The sequence below is a fragment of the Rhea pennata genome, chromosome 2 (assembly GCF_028389875.1).
Source record: "Rhea pennata isolate bPtePen1 chromosome 2, bPtePen1.pri, whole genome shotgun sequence".
In the NCBI taxonomy this organism is placed as follows: Eukaryota; Metazoa; Chordata; class Aves; order Rheiformes; family Rheidae; genus Rhea; species Rhea pennata.
In genome coordinates, this window is record NC_084664.1 from 156,242,881 (window position 1) to 156,264,840 (window position 21,960).

The 21,960-nt window shown below is 41.6% G+C and overlaps 1 long non-coding RNA gene across 1 annotated transcript; it reads left to right on the forward strand.

Moving 5' to 3' along the window:
- The first annotated feature begins 1,029 nt into the window (after positions 1-1,029).
- LOC134136525 (uncharacterized) lies at positions 1,030-11,970 on the forward strand. The gene is made up of 3 exons (XR_009957515.1): positions 1,030-1,143; positions 2,567-2,701; positions 11,798-11,970. It is a non-coding gene; the product is annotated as an uncharacterized LOC134136525 (long non-coding RNA).
- Positions 11,971-21,960: the final 9,990 nt, after the last annotated feature.

The window sequence follows — 21,960 nt, forward strand, 5'->3', positions numbered from 1 at the left end:
TTAACTCTTCAATGCTTACAATGCTCCAGGGGAAAGAGGATGGTGGAAATGAGGAACCAACAGACTAAAAACCTGATCTAGAGTCCACTGAAGGGCAACAAGTCCATCTATCTCAATGCTATGGAAACAGATTTTCATCATGAGATTATTCTTCTTTCCTTTGACATTGTATTTCTTGCCATGCCAACATTAATGTGGGACATATAAGTGTTAGTGCTGCAACAGAAAGAAGGAAAAAGACCTGAATAAAGTACAGCACAGCATTATTTTTTTAAAAAATGACATGCATTTCATTAGAATGATCTCTGCACAGTGTTTACATTTAAACAGTGGTAATATTATTAGTCACTGCAAGAGTAACTGGGTGTTCCCTTGTTCTCATTAACAATACATCAGGGATAATTTTGGATTAAGCTACATATTTTGTGAAAAATATACTTGATGTTTGCTGGCTCATGTCAAAAGAATTCCCTGTGTGACCCATAAAATATCACACCCCGTCCGTTGGGAATTTCATTCTACTACAGCCTTTTATTGTTGTCTTTGGATCCCATGATGATGCTGACATGTAGCCACATGGATGGGTTGTCCTTCCAAAAATTATCCAATACAGCTTTGAACCAAGGGCACTGACCTCAATAAAAAATAAAAATAAATAACACTACAGATTGCAGATTCACATGCCCTTGTCAGAGATTTGCCTGATGTTATTCATATCCCCACATAAGTACTTATTTCCAGTCTGGAAACTGCTTTTGGCAGCTTTATCTGGTTCAGTAAGAATATCGATGCGGGGTGAGTCATCCTAGTTGGTCTTGCAGTATGAACTTCCTCTCATTCCTCTCATCTGCAAATGAAATGAGATTTTTTATACATTTTTTAGAAGTCTGAGGTCTGTCTATATGTTCATTCAATGAACTTTTTCTCTTTTTCTTTCTTTTCTTTTTTTTCCTTTTTTTTTGAATAGGTATGTCCCATCAGATGCTTCTTGGTGGAGCATTTTACCAAGAGGAACGTTTTGCAGGAAGTTCTGTTAATTAGGGAATCTGTGATGTAAGTTCACAGCAGGACTTCGATGCTGAGTGGTAAAGCTGCCTGGTCCTGAGCAAGAGACTCACACTTCCAGTCCAACACATGCAGACAGTTAAGTGCCTAAGAATTGGGTTTCAGAGTTCTCAACATGCTGAGTGGGAAATACTAAAACTAGCCAAGAGAAAATACCAAGAGAAACAAGGTCTAAAATAGATTTTGTATTTGTTTCCACGAAAGGTTTTCAGCTCCTTATTCTCTCCTAGAGATAAATGACTATGGTCAATCAATGCTTTCTCCCATACTACCTCACAGTCCATAATCCGTGGAAAATACGGGTATCTGGGAGACTGATTTCTAATATTTTTCTCATTCAGTTGAGTTTGGGCAGCTCTCCTACTTACCAGAAAAAGATTTAAACCACCAGTCTACTAGGTGGTTATGTTCCAATTACACAACATTTTGTTTGCAAGCTCTCTCACTGAAGCTCCTGTGTTTTGTACAAATAATTAAAATTCATCGAGGCAGACAGGAAAAAAAGAAGAATTTGATTCTGTAGCTTACAGAAGTCATTTGCAACGGGGAGGAGATAGTTTCATATCCTTGCTATAGTTAGAAAGGGAATTGGGACTTTTCTCATAACAGTCTGAGACTTCCACCTCTCCTCTAAATAGTAAGGTTTCACGTTACAGTATCTAGATTTTAATCTGCTGAGGTTTTACAAAATACCTAGAACTCATGAAGAAAATCTCTATTTTCAAAGCTATCTTTTGTGCAAAGATTAGGCCATTAGGCACTCTGAAAACTTGCACTGGGTTAAGACAAAGGAAGGAGATGCCAGCTGGGGGGTTTGGGTTTGGATCTAGAACAACTCATTTTCCTAGAATTACGGTGGCTTAACACACATTAAGTGGTAGATACAAATACTTCCTGGATTTGGTGGCATCCCAGTGGGGTTTTTAGACATTTCAGTAGTATCAGCATTTTGGACTTAGAAGATTCGGTTAAACTCAGTTGTCCTGCTCACCACAATCACAGTGCAATGCAGCACTAACGTGCCTGCTGTCTTGCCCGCTTCAGTCACAGATTTTCTGCTGAGACTGGTCCTTTGTTTTACTCCTCCTTGTCTCCTGGTTGCCTCTGGGAAGCACCACGGGCTGTGTGACACCAAATATGCGCTGATGGCCCTGGCAAGACGTATGTGGTGTCCAGCTACTCATCTACTCTCTTGTGTTAGCTCAGTGGTCTGAGAGCTATTTTGGGGCTGCTGGGAGGTCAAAGAATTTGTTTAATGGGTACCTGCTAGCCCTGTTCACAAGGTTATTTAGGCCTGCTGAAGGAATACTGTGCTCCAGATCTGTCCCCATCTGTTAAACACACATATACGCACCTGTAAGTACAATTGTATAAAGCTTGTTTCTTTAGGGATCTAGGCTAAATATACGGGTAAACCCAGTAAGGTCCCTTAGAGGTGTGCCTTTGCTGAGCTGGCATGGCATATTATTATTATTTTTTTTATTCATCTTGATTCTTTCAGTGCCAACTATGAGAAGGCAGGTACAGAGGCCTGAACTAAAAACAGTGAAGTAACCCTACAGAGAAGCCAGATGTTGGAGAAATGAAACACTACAAGGTTAAAAATGAGGGGGATTTTTTCTTAATTCTCTCAGAGGTAAGTGGCCTTCTCCATCCCATTCCCATCAAGAAACTTTGTATTAATCAAAAAATGTTCACTCTGGCTAAAGGAATCCACTCAGAAAGTATTGCTTTCCATATTAACAACTTCCCTGTCCCATCTCTCCTGCTTGCAGTGGCACTTTTCTTCCCAAAATGACTTCCAAGAAGACAAGCTGCACAGGTCATTAATTCTGTTTCAGGTATTGGATGAGTAGAGAGCTCAACTGATGCCCACAGTTACCTGCCTACAGCATGTCACAGCTATAATCCTCCCTCAATCTGCTTGCCCAAAGCCTTGGGATGGGACCGCCCCATAACCACTCACTGAGTGGGGAGAATTTAGCCGTCAGTTGAGACTGTTGTCCTCTTAAATTCAATGCTAAGTTTAAAGATGTACTTCTAAGTTGCACATGTCTTTTCCTCAAAGCTGCTTTCATATACTAGAAGATAGTGATTCCATATGCTTGAGCATTAAGAGGAAAATGCTGAGCCAGGCTACCCCTGAGGCACGGCACTGGGGATGTTCAAGCTGAACTCGTTTAGGGGCTGCACAAGCAGCACGTGGCAAGCCTGAAGTCTTCCATCCATTATGTAAAACAAAATTTGCAAAAAACTCTTCTTCTGCAGAGATGTGTGACTGGGAAGGTGCTGTGCATGAGTATGTGCTCTGGTAGGTTAGCCCACTCAGAGCAAGAGATGATAGAACTTGTAAGCCATCAAAGAACCTCCTGATTCCAAATACTTTGATGCTGGTAGCATCAGCCTGCATAACTGATCAGTTGTGTCCTGCAACCCTTGAGCCAGGTAGAAGGCGCCAAATGCCATTCGATACCATTTTGATTCCCTGTGGTCAGAATTTGACCTACCAAAATTGCTTCAAAACTTCAGTACAAGTGCTCCCGTTTCCCTTTAGCCATCACCTCTCTTTTTTTTAACCTTGAAAAATATTTCTCTACCAGCTAGAAATCTGGAAGATAATTCTCACATCTCCCTCTCACCCAGTCTTGCCAAAGCAGTACAGCATACACAGATATACATGCACAAAAATGTGCATGTGTACCAAAATGCTTCTCACTCCCCACTTCACAGCTTCTCTAAAGTAGTATCCAAATCACACCTTGACTGAACTTTTGAACCTACCAGGGCTGAGATGGCCTGAAATCAAGCAAAACAGGCTGGCCTGTGCCTATGGTTTTAAGGAGCATCTAAGTAAGTACAAGTTAAATTCTGTTCTCACTAAGATCTGATAAGGAAGAGCTGGTAAAAGGACAAGATTGCTGTTTAATCTTCCTAAGGTAGTCACAGCATGTGCCCTCTGCCTGAAAATACACTTAAAAGTAAATGTCCTTTTGGCCTGAGCACACATTTACATAGCAATAGCACAATTAAACAATTAACTGAAATGAAAGTCTGGTTTTGCAAGACTCCATTCTAAATGACAGGTAGCAGTTCTAGCAATTAGTTAGATAACTACAGCTGTTTTCTCATTTTTTTTGTTTATAAATGCTGCTCTCGCAGCTCTGAACACACGCTGGAGCAGGCACAAGACAGTGGCAGTGAGTACTCAAGAGCTGAGGATGCCAGCAGGCCTGGGACCATGTGCTTTATGCTGGAAACAGATTCATGCATCTAGATGGAAAATACAAACAGCCACAAAACAAATACTCAGAATTTCTTCTCTGTCCTGTATTCAGGCAGAGAAGATGGTGGCTATCTCACTTCTTATAGGAGAGAGACCTTGTTTGAAAGAAGAGGCTGCTACAGAGGAGGTGGGACACAAAGAACAATTTTCTATTGCTGGCAGTACAGAGTGTAAGGACTTTGACTTGAGACAACCAAAGCCAGAGGCAGTTAGAGTCAACCCGCTGGGTAGGGGGCCTGCTAGGCATCGTTTGACAAAGACTGAGTGTGCAGTCCTAAGAGGAAATAATCAAGGGAGTAGGGATGGGAGAAGAGGGGAATAGACTGGCTGATTGCAACTTCTGCAGGAAAACCAGACCTGCCCTTTTCGCCAGCCATTTCAAGACAGTTGATCAGAATTAAACAGCTCTAAAACAGCAATTCATTCATTTAATGGCTTTAAAGGCTGTTCCTTATTAAACAAGACATGGCAAATCTGTTTCAGATTAGCAAATCAAATGACTCACAAAAATAAAAATTCTCACTTTGGTATTAGGTTTTGGCCTTTAAGAGCTGTATGCCGAACAGATGCTATGTCCATACTGCTAAACAGAAAAGGGCCAAAATCCAGTCTCTGGCTGTGAGACTGAGTGGCGCAGATTGGCTCAGACTAGCCCTCTCAGAAGCAGCCCTCTGCAGCAGACCAACCATATACACATTGCATGGCGCTTGGCCCTGGCTCTCCTCTGCGCTGCAAGTGGAGTCACAACAGCCCTAAGACATGATCATTATTTGTATGTGTTTCTGAGTTCAAAGGAGCTGAAATAATTTGGGGGCAGTGTTGCAACCCATGAGAGTGACATTTTTATAGAATGAAATTGAAAGGATGTGTTGCATATGCTAGGGTGTGCATAAGGACATTTTGGCATGTGGGAAGGTGCAGAACCTGATGGGACAACCCTGGGGGACTGCGTAGGTTGGAGTGCAGTCTTGTCCATTCTGTCTCCTCAAAGGACCCGGGTAGAGTCCTGACCAGAGCAGGGAGCAAAATGCCAATTAAGGGATGTGGACAATGAAGGGTCTGTGGTTCAATCTCACACCCACCCCCTTTTAGCTTAGACATATACAGAGGAACTGAGCAGACTCCTCTGTAGGTCTTACCATCACATGTATCCAGCTGGAATTAAACAGTAAACAGAACATCTGAATCACAGAGTAGTTCTCAAATGCTTCTCACTAATAAAGAATTGCCAGGAAAATATCCAAAATTGAAGAAGGCATCAGAAAAAAGTATCACCACAGCTAACAAACTCTAGATATGTGGAAGACAACAGGAAATTTCAGCAGTACTTTACTCTCTATCTGCCTGAAATCAAGTGCAAAAAGGAAGACAGTAGCTCAAGAACTGATGCTCTTGGTGTGTAAAACAGATTTACATTAACTCAAGAGTAACTCTGAAATGCTATTTAAGAAATATGTAGGTACTACCCAAAAAGAAAAACTTAAGTATTATAATTTTAACAGAAAATATAGAAATTAAATGAAAGAGTTCTCAAGAGATAGAATAGAGTTGAGGGAGAGCAACTGCAATTCAAATCACACTCTTGAGAAAGTTTTCTTCAGCCTAAGGCAAAAGGAGGTAGAGAGTCTCTTTGCTCTAGGAATCATCCAGCTAGTGAAACCAGCAGAGATGTGTGATTTCAAGGTCGCTGTCCATCATCTGCAAAATATCATGTCAATCAGTGGAAGTTCCTGACAATTGGATTTGGGCTGATGATGAGAAGACTATGTGAATGAGGGAGAGTGATGGATATGATATGCCTTGACTTTGGTGAGGCTCACACCTTAGTCCACAGTATTCTCCTGTGCAAGTTGAGATATTATGGGATGGATGAATGGGCTTTTAAGTCAGCTGGTAAGTGACCATACTGCCAGGATTAAAGTGGATAGTAATTAGTGACTTACTGTCCCACTGAAAGCAAGTACACGTGAAATGCCACAGTAGTCCACAGTACCTTTATCAATGATTTAGATGGTCAGACAGAGTGCAGCTTGCAGCAAATTTGAGAATAACCCCATGCATGAGCACAGAGTGGAAACCTGAATGGCTGAGCCTTGGTGAAGGGAGACCTGGGGGTTGTGGTGGATGCCAGGATGAATTAAAGCCACTCTGTATTCGTTGCGGATAAGACAAGTTTCCCACTGGGGTACATCAGGAGAAGTGTGCCCAGCAGATTGGGGGAAATGGTTGCCTTCTATTACCCATCTCTGGTTAGACCAGTTTTGAATGTACCGGTTCAAAAAGGATGTCAAGAAATTTGAGCTGCAAAGATACTCAGGGACCTAGGGCACGTGACTTGAAAGGAGAAGGTGAGGGAGCTGGGATTTTTTAGGTTTTAAAATAGGAGACTAAGGAGTGGTCTAATAGCTTGAATGGAAACTGCAAGGACAATCAAGTGAGACTTTTCAGCAGGGACAGAGAATATAATGGGGCAGCTGCTACAGGTTGTGGTTTGGGGGGTTTGGACTGGACTTAATTTTAGGAAACTAATTCAAAGCTAAGAAAACAAAAATAAGTTCTACTCAATGGAAATAGCAGGCCCAAAGGAAAGCTGTCATGGGAAAGTAAAGGCTAGATCATAGCAAGGTTGAGACTATCACATAAAGCCAAGATTGAACGATGAGGGATACCAAGACTGCTGAGAAAGGCTAACTCTAGAGACTTCATCTAGCCATCCAAAATAACCAGCAACCAGTCAGTGGCCTGAAATGCTGAAGTGCAGCATGTCCTGTGGATATGGGATGCAGGCCAAGTGTTCTAAAAAAATGAAATCAGAAATTAAAGAGGCAGTAGGTCTGAGATACTGTAGTATGACAATTAGCAGTAAACGGAGTTATCCCGTGCCTGAAAGGCAAATTGACTTACTGCTCTTCTGAAAATAGGTCAAAGATGTATCTTGTAAGCACAGATAGAGTTTTGGTGGTAAAAATGATTTGGCTTTAGCGCTGGATGTGGAAAATTTCAGGATTTTGTCTACAGGAAACAAGTACTTGCAGTGTTTATTGTCATTGGTAAACTGAACAAACAAGCCCCCAATCAAAGCAATGCAGAGAATAATTTTTAGAATTAGAAATTGAAGACAACGCAGACCAATGTCTGCATGGGTCATTGCAGACACAGGTCTTGAAGATCAGAAGAAGTATCTAGTAGAGCAAATGCCTCAGGTTTAGTATGAATAGGCCAAACTCATTGTTTCTTGATTTGAACAAAGTGGGAATCAACACAGCAGAGCTATAGCTAAGGATGAGCTTTACACTGAAAAACTCTGATTAAGGTTATTGATAGTGGGTGATGGCATAGCCCCAGCTGTAGCTGGAAAGGGAAGAACTCATTTGTTGAATACCACTTCATTTAGAGGCACCAAACTGAGGAGAACTAGTTGGAGCAGGAGAGAATTCAGATAAATGTGCTAAAAAAGACAGGGAAAATGACACAAGCATTGAAGACTCTCGGGGCTGTTTTGGGGAGCATCCAGTGAGCAGTGATAGCAAAAGGCCTAAGGCTTGTCACATTTAAAAAAAGTATAGGCCAATCAGATCAAAAAGAAACAACTAAAACCCCTGGAGGCAGTAACATTGGAAAAAAACTGCCTCCTAAAGGCCCAGTAGGACTAGTTGTGTTTATTGGCAAGAAAACATAAACACATCTAGTTTATATCCTAACATTACCTTGGTAGAAGATACAGCAGTGAGGAATATCAGATTTCTGTTTGCTGCGTGGCATACCACACAGCTGGTGGGGTCCAGCGGCAATCACAGCTCTGTGAGCATGAGCTCCTGATGTTTGCAGTGAAATACATGTACAGACGGGTTTCTGCCAGTTCCCATGTCCTCAGTTCGGTGAGTTGTTCACCAGCAACATCAAACTGAGAAGGCAGCTGTTTGAAAAGGCTGGGCAGCAAGGCTGTAAGTTCTTACAACTCTGTAAGTTCTTGCCAGTATAACTGATGATCTCATTTTAGCTTTTCATCACCCAGCACTGAGATACAACATCTGCGAGGAGAGGCTACAGGTGTTTAACAGCAGGTAGCAAAGCTATGCAAAAGTAGCTAATTGTTATTCATCAACATCACACTGCTGGGTAGAGGTCCCAGCTAAGGTGAGGAACTCTGCATTGCTCTGCTGTGCTATAAATTGATCTCCAGAGATGGTTCCTGACAAAAATGCTCGGTGTTGAAATAACGAGGACATTCCCTGTCATTTTCTAAATGGGGGACTGAGGCTAGATATTCCAAGGTTATTAGCAATTACAAGTATTAGAGGTAAAAGAAACATTAGTTTGCAGGATGAGTAGACTTTGACTGTGTGCAGTTTCACTTTGTGAAAGGGCCTGATTTCCATGCCCATTGAAGAACTTGATCCTCAAAAATATCCCACACAGAACACCTCAAAATAGAGATTCTCCAAATTATTAATCTGAAATGAATGACAAGCTGAGCCTCAATCTCCTCAACTCACCTTCAATGATGAACACATTTCAGTCCTAAGATCAGAATTTCTAGCCCGATGATTAACAGAGACTTCACACTGGGAGAGTAGCATGAATGTACTGAAACAAAATGTTTTGAGCTTTAAGGCCACATATCTAAAAAGATTGCCTGTACAACACAGTGTGCCTTCAGCTCAGAAAGACCCTGAGCAAACTGATAAGGAATGACATGAAGAACGTTTGTTACTGAATGTAAGATTTCCTGCTTAGCGTGCTTTCCCTGTTGGAATGCATTCAGCGCTTTGTTTGTCCTGTGCATCATAGGTTATTTTCATCTTAGAGGAAACTCAGAATAGAAGAGGGGACAAAAATCTGTTATAGTTTTTATGATCCATCTTCAAACACAATGTTTGTAGTCATATTTGGACAGAATTTCAAAGCTATTTTTGTTTGAATGTTAGCTAAAGTGCTGAAAGAATTCTTAAAATGGAACAGGAGACATAGCCATAACTTGTTAACCCATTTGGAAAAGCATGAAGCTCTATTTACAGTTACATTTTAAACTGAGTGAATTACAATCCATTTTGGAACATTTTGTAAAAAATAATATTATCTATAACATCATGTAGCACGTTTACCAGATTCTTTGTCTACAAAACCATTGACATATCTGATTCTTCCTACTGGGTTATCACTGTGATTACTTTCAAGATACAAAAGCCCATAGGGGCCAAATTCAGTCTCAGATTCTAGCAAGGATATTTGGTGCAGGCTTGCAGAGGTTGTAAGAAGGGACAGATCTTTACCCCCCGGCAACTGCGGAGCTGCTTTACAGCTGTTTGTGTTCAGTGGTGAAAGGAGTCTTCCTAGGTCCTTTTTTTCTCTGTATTACAAACAGCAGATAAAAGTTGAAAGTAGTCATGAGCTGATTGAAGCCCATTATTTATTTGTCCTTTGTCATGTCAGTGTTTTAAACTTAACCCTGGACTTGGTCAAGCAGAAAGCTGCTTATTCAGACATGAAAGGCAACCCTCAGCCCTTCCTTCCATGGGTGCAGTGATTTTCCCGGAGTGGTCCCTTGGGCTACTTGCAGTAACTCTTCATGAGCGCAGGAGAGGCCTTGTGTTACAATAAATTCGTGTACTGACAGGCATCGGGAGAGTCTGGTGGATTCTCCCCTGCAGAGAGGAGAACCTCCTCTGCTGAAGAGCAGCCTCACAGAAAGGTTTAAACCCTTCCTACCCTTGCTAGGTAGGACAATCCAGAGTCTTGACTTGGACTCTTACTTGTGCAGATTGATGGGTCCAGCTTATCGGAACTGCCGTTCCAGGGAACCTGTTGCAGGTGATAGATCCTCACATAATATCCAAGCAGCTGTAAAGGAGTGTCTGGAACTGTCCTATCAATATGGCCTGGTAATTTGTACTCCGTACCCTTTCACGCACAGATGATCACACAGAGCTGGCAGCAGGCTAAAAGCCCCAGGGAAAAACAGTGGCTCATAATAACTGCTGGTACCAAAAGTGTCCTGGGTTTAGCAGCTGCTGGCGCATGTTCTTAGAAGGCTGTCAGAACAGAACTTTCTTCACCAAAAAGGGAAATGTCCCCTTTCCAGCAGCTGCAGAGCACTGAATTAGACATTTTTTAGAGCCACATCCTCTACATGCCCATTGCCAAAAATTGGCAGTTACGTACTGAAGAGTTTTCGAATATCCCTGAAATAATCTTAAAGGGACTCAGTCATTAATGTTCCCTGGTGGTACAGAAACACTGGCCAGGCCACAGAGGTGTGATACTGAATGTGACCTGGCAAATATGTAAGATTAGGATTAATCATTGCATCAAAACACCTTTATCTGATAAACAAATCTCTCTCATACTCTGACACCCCAAATCCTTCCCAGAGTTAAATAACAATAACCATACATTATTGTTAGTAATGCATATATTCATATAGAGGGTTTGTTCATAAAAGTGGAAAGGGAAAAGCACACGAATTCTAGCCTGAATTCATTTTAAGCCTGAAGATTTTAAGTTTAGTGAGGAGGGAAAAACTGAAGATTTTATCAGATATTTTGGCACAATCCTCCTCCCCCCCCCCCTTTTTTTTTTTTTTTTTTTTTTTGGATGGGGGACAGATATTATCCCATTTTCCTGATCTTAAGAGGGATTTAGTAGCAGGAACAAAACAAAAACAAACAAACAAACAAAAGACTGATCTAGCCCTTGACGTAAAGGGTCACCTTTTTGCTCAGACTGTTTTTTACTTAGAGGATAAATGATAAGGGACAGCTGTTGCTTTTAAGAAAGTTTAGCTGCATTTAAGACAGTTTCAAGTCAGGAAACTCCACTGAGGAAGCAGGTAGCCAAGATGACAACTTTGGGCTTGAGATAGTACAAAGCAAAAACACAAACCCAGTAACTGGCATCTGAACTATGTTTGTTTTTCTGTTCATTGCTTTGTGCATCATCTATTGATGATGTAGATATTTGGAGAAGAAAAGCAGCTTAAGCCTCACAGAAGTATGCAGAGAAAGGAGTCTCAGACATTCTGGAAATGGAGTATGTGCCCCTCCAAAAAGACTAGCAAAAAAAGAGGTTTTGAGCCAATTTCCTTCTGAAAGAGGATTAGTGCTGTGAACAGAAGCTCAGGCAGTTTCTGGTATTTGTAACCACTTAAAGAGCAAAAGACTTTGCAGTGTTATACCTAAAGCACCATTGTATAAAAGGGGATTCAAAAAAGATATTAGATGAAAGTATAACTGAAAGTATAGGCTTACAGTATGCTTTTGCAAAACAAACAAAACAAAACAAAACAAAACAAAAACAGACTAATGGCCTCTAGATTTTAAGTAAGAATCAAAGTTTTACTCTATTGACAGGAAACTTGAGCTGGAAAGAAATTCCTTGCATTTTCCAATCATTGCTTTTTTTTTCTTTTCTTTTTTTTTTTTTTTTTTTTTTTTTCTTTTTTCCTTAAAGCAAGAAGGCTGCCAAGCAGTTTCTAGAGGAAAGAAGAGAACCTATATTTTCGTATCAGCTCATAGCAGATCAGTGTTGAAGGGAACTCCAGGTGGGACTTTCTGTTCTGAAAAAGGATCAGGTAAACCTGGACGTCCCTCATCCAGTTGTTTAAACCTTTTTTAAAATCTTCCATCAACAGAGCTCAGTGCTTCTCTAAGCTGTGTCTTCTGAGACGTGAATACTATTGTAATAAGAAATTGTTTTATGTTTTTTCTTTTTGCTAGTTATTTCTTATCGTAGACTCAGGGCAGGTAGGGAGTCAGGTAGTCACAATTTTCATTCTAACTGTAACAATCTTGATAACATTTTCTTGTACAGGAGGGCGAGTTTGTGGACCTTCCTTCTCAGTTTCTGTGGTGTTTGTGTTTGTTGTCCTCCCCTTTCAGTGTTTTAAAAACAAAACAAAGCTTATTTTTAAAACTTTTCCTCACACATCATGTTTCCTAAAGTGCTTGTCTGGTTCACAGTTCTCCTCTCAAGTCTCTCCCTGTTTTTTTTTTACATCTTTTTTAGCATACAGTGTCCAAAACTGGCACTAAACTCTGGAAGTCAGAAGCTCTGGAGGATCTCTGTATAGATTTGCTAGTCAAAGGGGCTAGATGAATTGCAAAATTTACATCCTGTGTGTGACTCACAGCACTTCTGCTAATGTGTCCCAGGATGGCATTTGCTCAGTTGCGCAGTATCACATTTTTTTCATATTCAGTTGGTAGATCCTTTTCTCTACTCTTGCAGTCTGGTTAGCTTTTCCTATTTGGGACGTGATTTCTTATTTCCAAGTTTACAATAAATTAATTAATTTAGGCCATTTCTTCTGTTTAATGAGATCATTGCCAACAGCGCGTTGCGAGTTTGATTTCTATTTTATAGTGGTATAAGTCACTGCAAAGGGCTATTTGATGCATCATCCCTGTTGAGTAACAATTTTGTGGTGACTTTATGGCAATTTCGTCTAGTCTCTATAGCCCCGCTTTCCTTATGGGGTTGTTATACGGAAGTCATATCCAAAGTTTTATTACAACTGCAGTAAGTCATGCCAATTGCTTCCATCTCATCAGCTATGTGGATTATCATGTTAGAGAAGAAACTGAATTCCTCTGACGTTGTTTATTCTTCACAGAACCATACTGGACATTTCTTAGCATTTCTTATCTTCCAAGTGCTTACAGGCTGTTTCATAATTTGTTCCAGTAGCTTGCCAAGTTCTGCCAGATTCCTCGAGTTTGTTGCTCTTCCTTGCTTCCACCTTCTGAAACGCAGATACTATGTTGACCCTTCGCAAGTCCTCGGAGCTCACCTCCCTGCTGTTTACTTTTAAAGGCTCTCTCTTTTAAGAGGATTTTTCTAACAAAAACAGTTAAACACATTTCATGGCACACTGGAATGGTTCCAACTGCCCATCTCTGTGTTCCTCTGTCTTCCTGCATTTTTTGTCTGTTTGTTTTATATGAGTGGTCTCTTTCTCCAGTCTAAATCTATTTGGTATTTTCTATTCTATGTGTGGTTTCTGCACAAGGAGTCGGAGGTTTGGACATGCTCTTGGTTGACTTTTAATAACACAGTTCCTACTTTAACAATCTGCCATTTGTCATAACCACGCAGTTAGCAAAAAGAAGTCTCTGTTTAGCATTTAATTCCAAACACAATCCCAGCAGTCGTTACTGATGTACAGAGAAGAAGCCTTAGGAAAACAAGAGAAAAAAATTTCTGGAGTTCTTGTCTAGTTTCTGTATAAACACAGCTGGATGTTTTATTGTCTTTAACACTGGAGGCTTTGCTTTTGGTAATAGAAATCATAACTCTCCTAATAAGTGGGAATATTTCATTTAATAAAATAAAAATTGCAAATCACATATCTTTTCTTTAACTCTCTGGTAAGATCCTTGGTTTTAAAAGAACCTGGCAGTGACCTAGAACAGTTCCTTCTGACAAGAACCAATTCTAATAATCCTATTAATTAGAATTAACTTTTGTTACTTTGAAGAAACTTTTGTTACAATAGTGACACTTCCCTGTTGCTTTACAGAGCAGAATAATACTATGCTGCAGCCCAGATTCATCTGCTCTCCTTTTTCTTACATACTGGCCCTGGCATTTTTCATAAAGTCAATATAAAGAAACTTCATTCATACACATTTCTTATTTCGTTTGGTACATATTGCAGTCTAAATCTAGAAAATAGTCACCACTGGTTTCCCAAAGAAAATCATCTTTTGGAAAAGTGGAAAAATATTAAGGGTGTTTTGGACTACTCTGACGAAGTACTTTAAGGCTGCAGCATGCCTGGTAAGTGTAGTACTCATAACTTAAATGTAGCAGAAAATAAAATCCTTAAAGCTAAGGTAAAGCTAACAATACAGTTCTTAAAAATAGCGAAGTGTGGAAGTGTTTAACATAAAACCTCATTGAAGGGGAACTAGCAGCAGTAAATGGTGCACAATCCTTAGCAGCATTTTGTGTTCATTTTTGTCTCACTGAATTGTGTAAGCAAGGAAAGATTCCCTGTTTTCAGCAACTGATGGTCACCTATACTGTCCAAGACAAAGAAAAATCTCTTTCAGGATGGTATTATTCATTAATCAAGACTTGTTTAAAGTAATTCTTCTCTTCCCAAGGGGAAAAGATTTGGGTGACCTCTTTAGGGCATCACATTGAAATGCGCTTTGTTTGCTGAGCACTTTTGAAACTACTTGGACAAAATTGCACTTTTACTTAATAAAATATAACTGGACCAGTTCCATTACCCTCCCACTTGCTGAAGCCCACAAGATTAAATGGGTGTAACAAAAAGAAGAATTTGGCTATCTGCTTGCAAGTCCAGTGACTCATACTGGGTCACATAAAATTGGCTCCCTGCTGTAGGGAGTAGCGCTGCTGCTAATGTTCAGCTTTCCGGCTGCCACACAGCATGAAGGAGGCTTCCTAGGAAGGGGAATTTCCAGCGGATTCCCTGCAGAATTGAGGGAGAGATGAGAGACAGATTGGCCTGGAGAAAAGAAAGGCAGTGTCATATTGTCAACTGACATTTCTGCCAAGCCCAATATTCAGGCAGCAAAATTTACTTCCATATTTTTTTCCCCATGACAGAGTCCCTGACTAGGGGACTGGAAAGCCCATGGGAGTTTTGGCCAGAGGATCTCCAGGCTCCATATTGACTGGGTTGATATCAGATTAATGGGTCGCTCAGATCCCCATCTTTACAGGTGTTCACCCCAATGCAAAGAAGTACAGAAAAATTCCCGTGGAGCACTTGTTCCAGAAAACCTGGCGATTTTGCACCTCTGACCTCACTGGTCCCACAGGACCCTGAATCTCCAGCTTCTACAGATGAGCAGTTATGGGAGAGAAGGGGAAGACGGGGGGTGCATCTAATGAGTAATCTGTCCATGTATTTATCTGTTTGGATTTTTGGTATCATTCTCACCTCCATGTTTGCTTTTCACATCCCCTCAGCTGGGATCCACGGAAGCACAGCCCTTTTCCATTCATAAAAGGGAGAATATAGTATGACTCCATGCATTTAATTTTAGGGTATCAGGGTTACATTACATATGAGGATTGCCTAATTCAACTCATCAGCCAGCCAAACTAGCCAATGATATTACCGCAGGGCTTTTGTTATTGTTGTTATTGTTGTTTCTTTTTCTTTTTTTTTCCTCAACCAAGGAGCTAAGTGCTCGCTCTGCCTGGAAAAAGTATCAAGAAGTATTATTTCAGAGAAAATGCTTTGGACGCATCCTTCCAAGTGGGAATTAGATTTGTTTTAACTAGGGTAATCTGGAATTGAAAAGCTGCAGATGCTTTCAAGAATGGCTGGTGAGATGCGACAGCGTGTAGGTGAGACTGACTCGTAAAAGTGCACTTGGGGACATTTTACAACAGTAATTCATAATGTATCTGGTCCAAAACAAAGCAGGATTTGCTTGCCCTCGGGGATCACTGTGTACATACAGAGGAAACAAAGGGCTTACATCTTTCAACACAAAATATTTCAGTATAAATAGCTCACAGAAATGCAGCTAATCTCTACGGCCTTCTGTCAACCAGCTGCAGAAGGGTGAGGAAGAGAGAAGCTTTTGGTGAAGGACATCTTTAACATTTAAAGTGGGCTTTTGTTGGAGCCTAAAAGCTCCACATCTGGCACTTGGTTTTGGCATCTGAAAAAGATGAGAGGTGAATTCCTCTAAGCAGAACAGCCTCTTTCAAAAACCAAGGGCTATGTCTTTTCTGTCCCTGAGAGAGAGGACTATGGAGAAGGTTATGTGCAGTGGGACTCTCCTCTGGGCTCTGGCAGTATGTCTATTGTCTACCCTATTAGATAAAAGTCATCCAGGGAAGAAACTGAGGCAATGAACCCCTGACTGTCCATAATACAAAACTGTTGTTTCTTTCCTTGGATTTGTTTTGGAGTGATCTGACTGGTTCTGCCCAAGACAAACCTCCCGTATGGTGTGGCTGACAGTCCCCCCCAGGTGGCCTTCCCCGTGGGCAGTGAGAGTGAGATGGAGCGAGATTAGACTTCTTCTGCTTTACATTGCCTTCGCCATCATCCCCACGGGCTTTGAGCCCTCAGGCTCTCCTGCCTTCCCCTGGGAACGTGGTGTATGCTCTCAGGGTCATCCTCTAAAATCACCACCCCAATGAAGCTTGCCCTAGGAGTCAGGGATCACATCCTAGATGACATGAATATTTAGCAGTCTGAGTACAGCCCTGTGAGTCCACATTGCTGGTGCCTCAGGTACCTTTCAGTGAAACTGCAGTTTTTAAGGGCAGAAAGATATCTCCTATCAAGCTGTTGTCACACAAAGTAATAGGACCCTTCGAGCTTGAGACCAACTTGTCTGCTTGATACCAGCTACACAAGGTTGTGTAAAAGAGAGATAGCCAAGCCATGGCAGGCAAGTGGTGTAGGCTTTCTGTATACATCTGATAAGAACAGCCTAAAACTTCCCTCTGAGCATAAACTCAAACTTATGGAAAGCATCTAAGCACAAACTTGGGGTTTAACCTCATAAAGGCCTTTCTTGTGCACTAAATTAACAAAGTCAGCAGAGTGAGTGTTAGCTCCTCCTTTTACCCAAACCAGGTGACCTCAAAACCTCAGATGACTGACCTTTTGATTTCCAAATGTTTACCAGAAAACTAATAAAAATCAGGGACACATTTCCAAAGACACAGGGGAGAAGGTAGAACAGAGTGGAATTTGTTTGCTTATTTGCTAGATACACATGCAGAACATATATGTATATATATTTTTTTTCCTCAGCTTTACTTCAGGATGGTTTAACTGGCAATATATTAGCCTGAGAAGGAAGAATAGTTGATGGAGGGTCTAAAAACATCCTTTCCCATGTGAACCTGCACCACCAGTGGTGTAGGTACTGAGTATGTAAGTAATGCAACTGCACAATGCCCGACAGGCCTATGGGCTCAAAGTTATAAAGAGAAGATTGGGGCTACCACTGGTGATAACTGGATCTGTGGTTGCAGCTCTTTCTTTCCACGAGGCCTAACATTAATCCATGCCATACTAGGGAGCTAAGCACATTTTCAACGTGGACAGAAATGGAAGAATGGGCTGTTCTCCTTCAGCTCCTTTAGCAACCCCAGTTGCATGACTGGATCCGATGGTGGTTGCAAGCAAGCAGAATTGCTCAGGAGAGTTGTGAAATTGTGAAGGGCAGTTTCTACCAGTCTAGTATCTCTCTTTCTGCTTGCATGCACTCCACCACTACAAAGAGGATAATTCAGCCATACGGGCAGGGGCCTGGCCTACGTACTGGTCCGTTCCCTAGCAGGGAGCAGAGGAACTTCTCGAACAATAGTTACCTGCTGAGAGAGTTTGTGGGCAATCGTGCCTATGTGTAAGTAAAGACCATGAGTGGCTCATCAGCTTTTTAATATTTCAGCTGCACAGGGACAAAGATTGCTCTATCCACAGCAGAAATAATACGGAAAGTAACTGACTAATCATCCACTGAGACATGCTGTACTTTCAGTTGAATCCTCATGTTTTCACCAGCTAAAACATGACAGTCTATGGTAGGACCAACATCTGAAACCTCCAGTGGTTTCAGAAGGCAGTAAACAGAAGGCTGTAAAACTGCATTTCGTTGTGCACGGAGAGATAATCCTGTAACAAAACAAACTGATCTCAGAGGATCTGTGGCCAGACTTTGGCCAGATCTCAAGAACTCCAGCCCCAAGGGTTTACATCCACAGTCGTCAGAATGAAATGTAGAGATAAGATTTCCTAAATAGTGCATAAATATGGTCTAAAGATGCAGAACAAGAACTGCCTAGAGCTATGCAACAGGAAAAATTAGGCCCTAATGTTTGCTGAACTACCATCCTGCTCTGGAATTACATGCCTGAATCAGAAAAGAAATGGAGTTATCACAGTCTACTAGGGAGTAAGAGCTTTCTCCTGAGTACCAGATGACTACTTTGTACACCAGTGCTTCTGGGTCCATGTACCTTCCACTCTTGGCTATACAACGACTCAACTTCCAGTGGAGAAGTGGAGCAGGGACCCATGCAGAAGTGTCTGTCACTTATTTTTGGACACTCTCCTGAGATGTAGGGGATGTGTTTTACAAAAGGTGTTTTCACATAAAGGATGCATGCCACTATTCATAATGCCTCAATACTGCTGTTTCAAGCAAGAAGAACTGTGCAGAAGAGTTTTGAAATTATAAGAGACAGTTTGTGCCTGCATATCCCATCTTTCTCTCCATAGTGGCCCAAGTGGAACTTGAGTGGTCCTCTACCTAGCTAGTTTCTGGATGCTAGCACTTACTAGGCATCTGTCTCCTCTCACTAAGCAATTCTAAAAAGGCACAAAATTCACAGCTCGGGGCACCAGACTCTGGTAGATACAGTTGCTGGATGAAATGGGGAAATATAAGGCTTTGGTTGGTGGCTTGACATCTTCTTGAGATCTTGCTACATCCTACTGTCTCCACTTTCCTTGCTGTGGTATTTTGGCTGTCACACACTTTGCTGACAAGGCAATTTTTGGGAGCACTCTTTGATCAGCTGCTGATGAAAATCAGCTCAGATCAACAAATGAAAATGATCCAGCTGATTTTGCATGAAGAAAATAAAGAACAGCTCCACAAGTGGCACATTCAGCAGACAGCAGTGACAAGCAGGTGGAGCAGGTAATTCCTGACACAAGTGCATCTCAGGAGAGTTTTTGGCCAGGTGGACACCTGAGTTCTGTTTGGGTCCCTAAGTCTTTTCCTTAGATTTGGGTCATGACCAAAATTTACCCGTTTTAATTTTTACCGCTGCCTGGTTATTTTGTATGCACGGCTCACCTCTATTCTTTCACTGTTAACCTTTTCTCTGTCTACAAGGAAGCGTTTCCAGAGGCATAAAAATCTGAAAAAAACCCAAACAAACAAAAAAACAAAAAAACCCCACTCCTTTTTGCTTTAGATATCCAAACCCACTTTAAAAAGAGACCTATTTGAGTCAAGAGTTGTTTGATTTGCCTGTCCAGGGCAGGTCTCCAGAGAGCTTTACTCTGTGTGTTGAGATTAATTGTCTCCTGATTGCTCTCATGCCATTACACTTACTTAGGAAACTGATCCATAAACATCCCAGCTCCTGGGCGGTTGACAGACATTTCTTTTCAGTTCCCATTTAAATACGCACATATGTTCTTCTCCTTGGAATGTGCACAAAGCTCTGCATTGTGCACTGCACTGGATACTAAAACCAGCAGAGTTGGCTTAAACTTGCCTTTTTCAAAGACTTTTTTTTCCTCTCTTTCTCTGGAGCAGAACAAAGCCTTTTGTATCCTTTTGGCCAAAATGATTTGAGAAGGGGAACCACAAGGAATAAAGAGCCCCCAAGTCTCCTCCCACTGCAATTTGGAGGCCATTTCCAGGCCCAGGATGAACATAAGAGACAATCCTATGGCACTAGCCTGTATAATTTGCTTTTCCAAAGCATTCCTGAGGGAGTGTCTGTGAACAGAGATGAATGCTTATGCCATTTTCTCTGCAAGTTTTTAGAGCTGGTAGCATTGAAGATTTCCTTCCCCCTCATGATAAAATATTTTGTAACATCAACATTGTGTTTTGTTTTTCCCTCTGAAGCTCTAGCATGTCCGTGATTTACATGATAACTTCTGGCAGTTAACAAGGTGAACACACCAGTACTACAGAGGTACCTTTTAATTCAAGATGCAAGTAGTTGCATTTCTCTGGTAGTGTAACAATAGAGGTTTGGGAAGGGAGAGGATGACAGGAGGCATAAAATAAAATGAATAAATAAATAAGGCATAGGTAAAAGAGAATCTGAGTGGCCTCGAAGCTGTATCAAATGCAGACACAAGCAGATGTGTGTAGTAGCAATATTTAGCTTCCTGAATCAGTCTGACCGCAGAACTTGTTCAGTGACTGACGCTTGCGAAATACCAGCAAAACATAGAGGCTCTAAATAACGAATCCCATATCAGCACTGAAGGGATATCAACAACAACACTCGCACTGTGTTGGGAAAACCCGAGAGTGGCAGTGGCAAGCAGTGAAGGTTGAACATGAACATATAAGGAAAGTTCTTATCACAATATTGAGCAAGAAAGCACATGAGGGTTGAGTTGTGCCCTCTTAGACACCTGGCAGCTTGTTCTGAAGTTGCTCCTTCCAACCTGCCCAGGCTCCCAACCAAACTCAAAGGCAGCTCCATTCACATGGAGGTCTTTCAGTATTGAAAGCCACTTGCACAGTGCCCCCTCCCCTCTGTACCATGAGATGACATGCCCCACTGACCACTGCAGTCAGCACAGGGCTGAGTACTGCAATAAAGACAACTGCACAAAGTCAAGGGCTGATATCACTGTGGGAGCAAAGATACTGTGTGTAACAAGAACTCCTCAAGGGGCACGAAAGGTAATCCTTACTTGAGTTCTGGAAAGAGGTATTTCTCCAAAATTTGGGTTAAAGTCTTCCCCTACTCTCTCTCTCTCTGGGAATGCTTGTAACATCACAGTGTTGCACAGTGAGGTGTGGAGGATGCTAACTAACCATGTCCCTCAGGGCAAGTTACGGGGAGAGGAGGTAAGGCAGAGCCCAAGAATTTAATTTCTGCTGGTCTTATGAGGCTGGGCTTTGTGCCAGTGCTTAAAAAAAAAAAAAAAAAAAAAAAAAAAAAAAAAAAAGTTGTTGCAGAGAGCCGGCAGCAAGTGCCTGAGAGGCAGTGGAGCTGTGGGGGCAGCCGCAGGAACTTGCTGGCCCAGAACTGCTGCCCATCTCCTTGCAAAGTTGCCTCCATGCTGTTGCTGTCGCAGCCACCCGTGGCTCCACTGCCTCCCCGGGGCAGCTTCACCAGGGCAGTGCCCCTTTCTGCCTGTGGGGCAGAGGGACTCAGCAGCACTGCGTGTTTGGGATATGGGTGTCAGAGGGGGTCAGGGAAGATCTGAAAGAGAGGTCTGGCCTAAATAACAGTTGGGAACCTGTGGGCTAAGCTAAAACTCTCCCTTATGCAGAAGCAAACAGACAGGTTTGCTATTGAACTCCTGGAATTATCCTGTTGGCAGGAATTCTCCAAAGCTCAATGACTTTTAATGCTAGCTGATAAATATAGGGCAAAGTTACATTTGTCTGCAGAAACTGGCTTCAGCTAGGCTGGGCCATTCAGTTACTCTCCTGTAGATGAGGCTCAAAAAGGTATAATTTACTGAAGAAGCTGACAACCAATTGTTTCCTCTACAGATTCTTGTACCAAGTCATATATTCAAATGCAAATTGTAGGATTTTTTTAAAATCCATTCTGTATTTGGCCTCCAGGTAGAGATATTGTAACTGAGGGCTAAATTTCCCTCACTGTTCCATTAAAGTCATGTTCTATAACTTGAAGAAAACAAATTCGCTATAATGCGATGACTAAAATACTCTTCTCAAAACTGTTTGCCATATTTGTACATATCTGTTTTTCTCAGAAAAATTCACCTGTTTCATAGTTAGATAACCTGGGGTTCAGGACTATAAAGGCACCAGTCCACTCTGAACAAACTAGAATGGGAACGGAAACACTGCAGCCTTGTAATACAGCCTAATTTACCCTAATTAGCCAGTGACAAACTCTCTGGTGCTTTGATTAAATTGCTT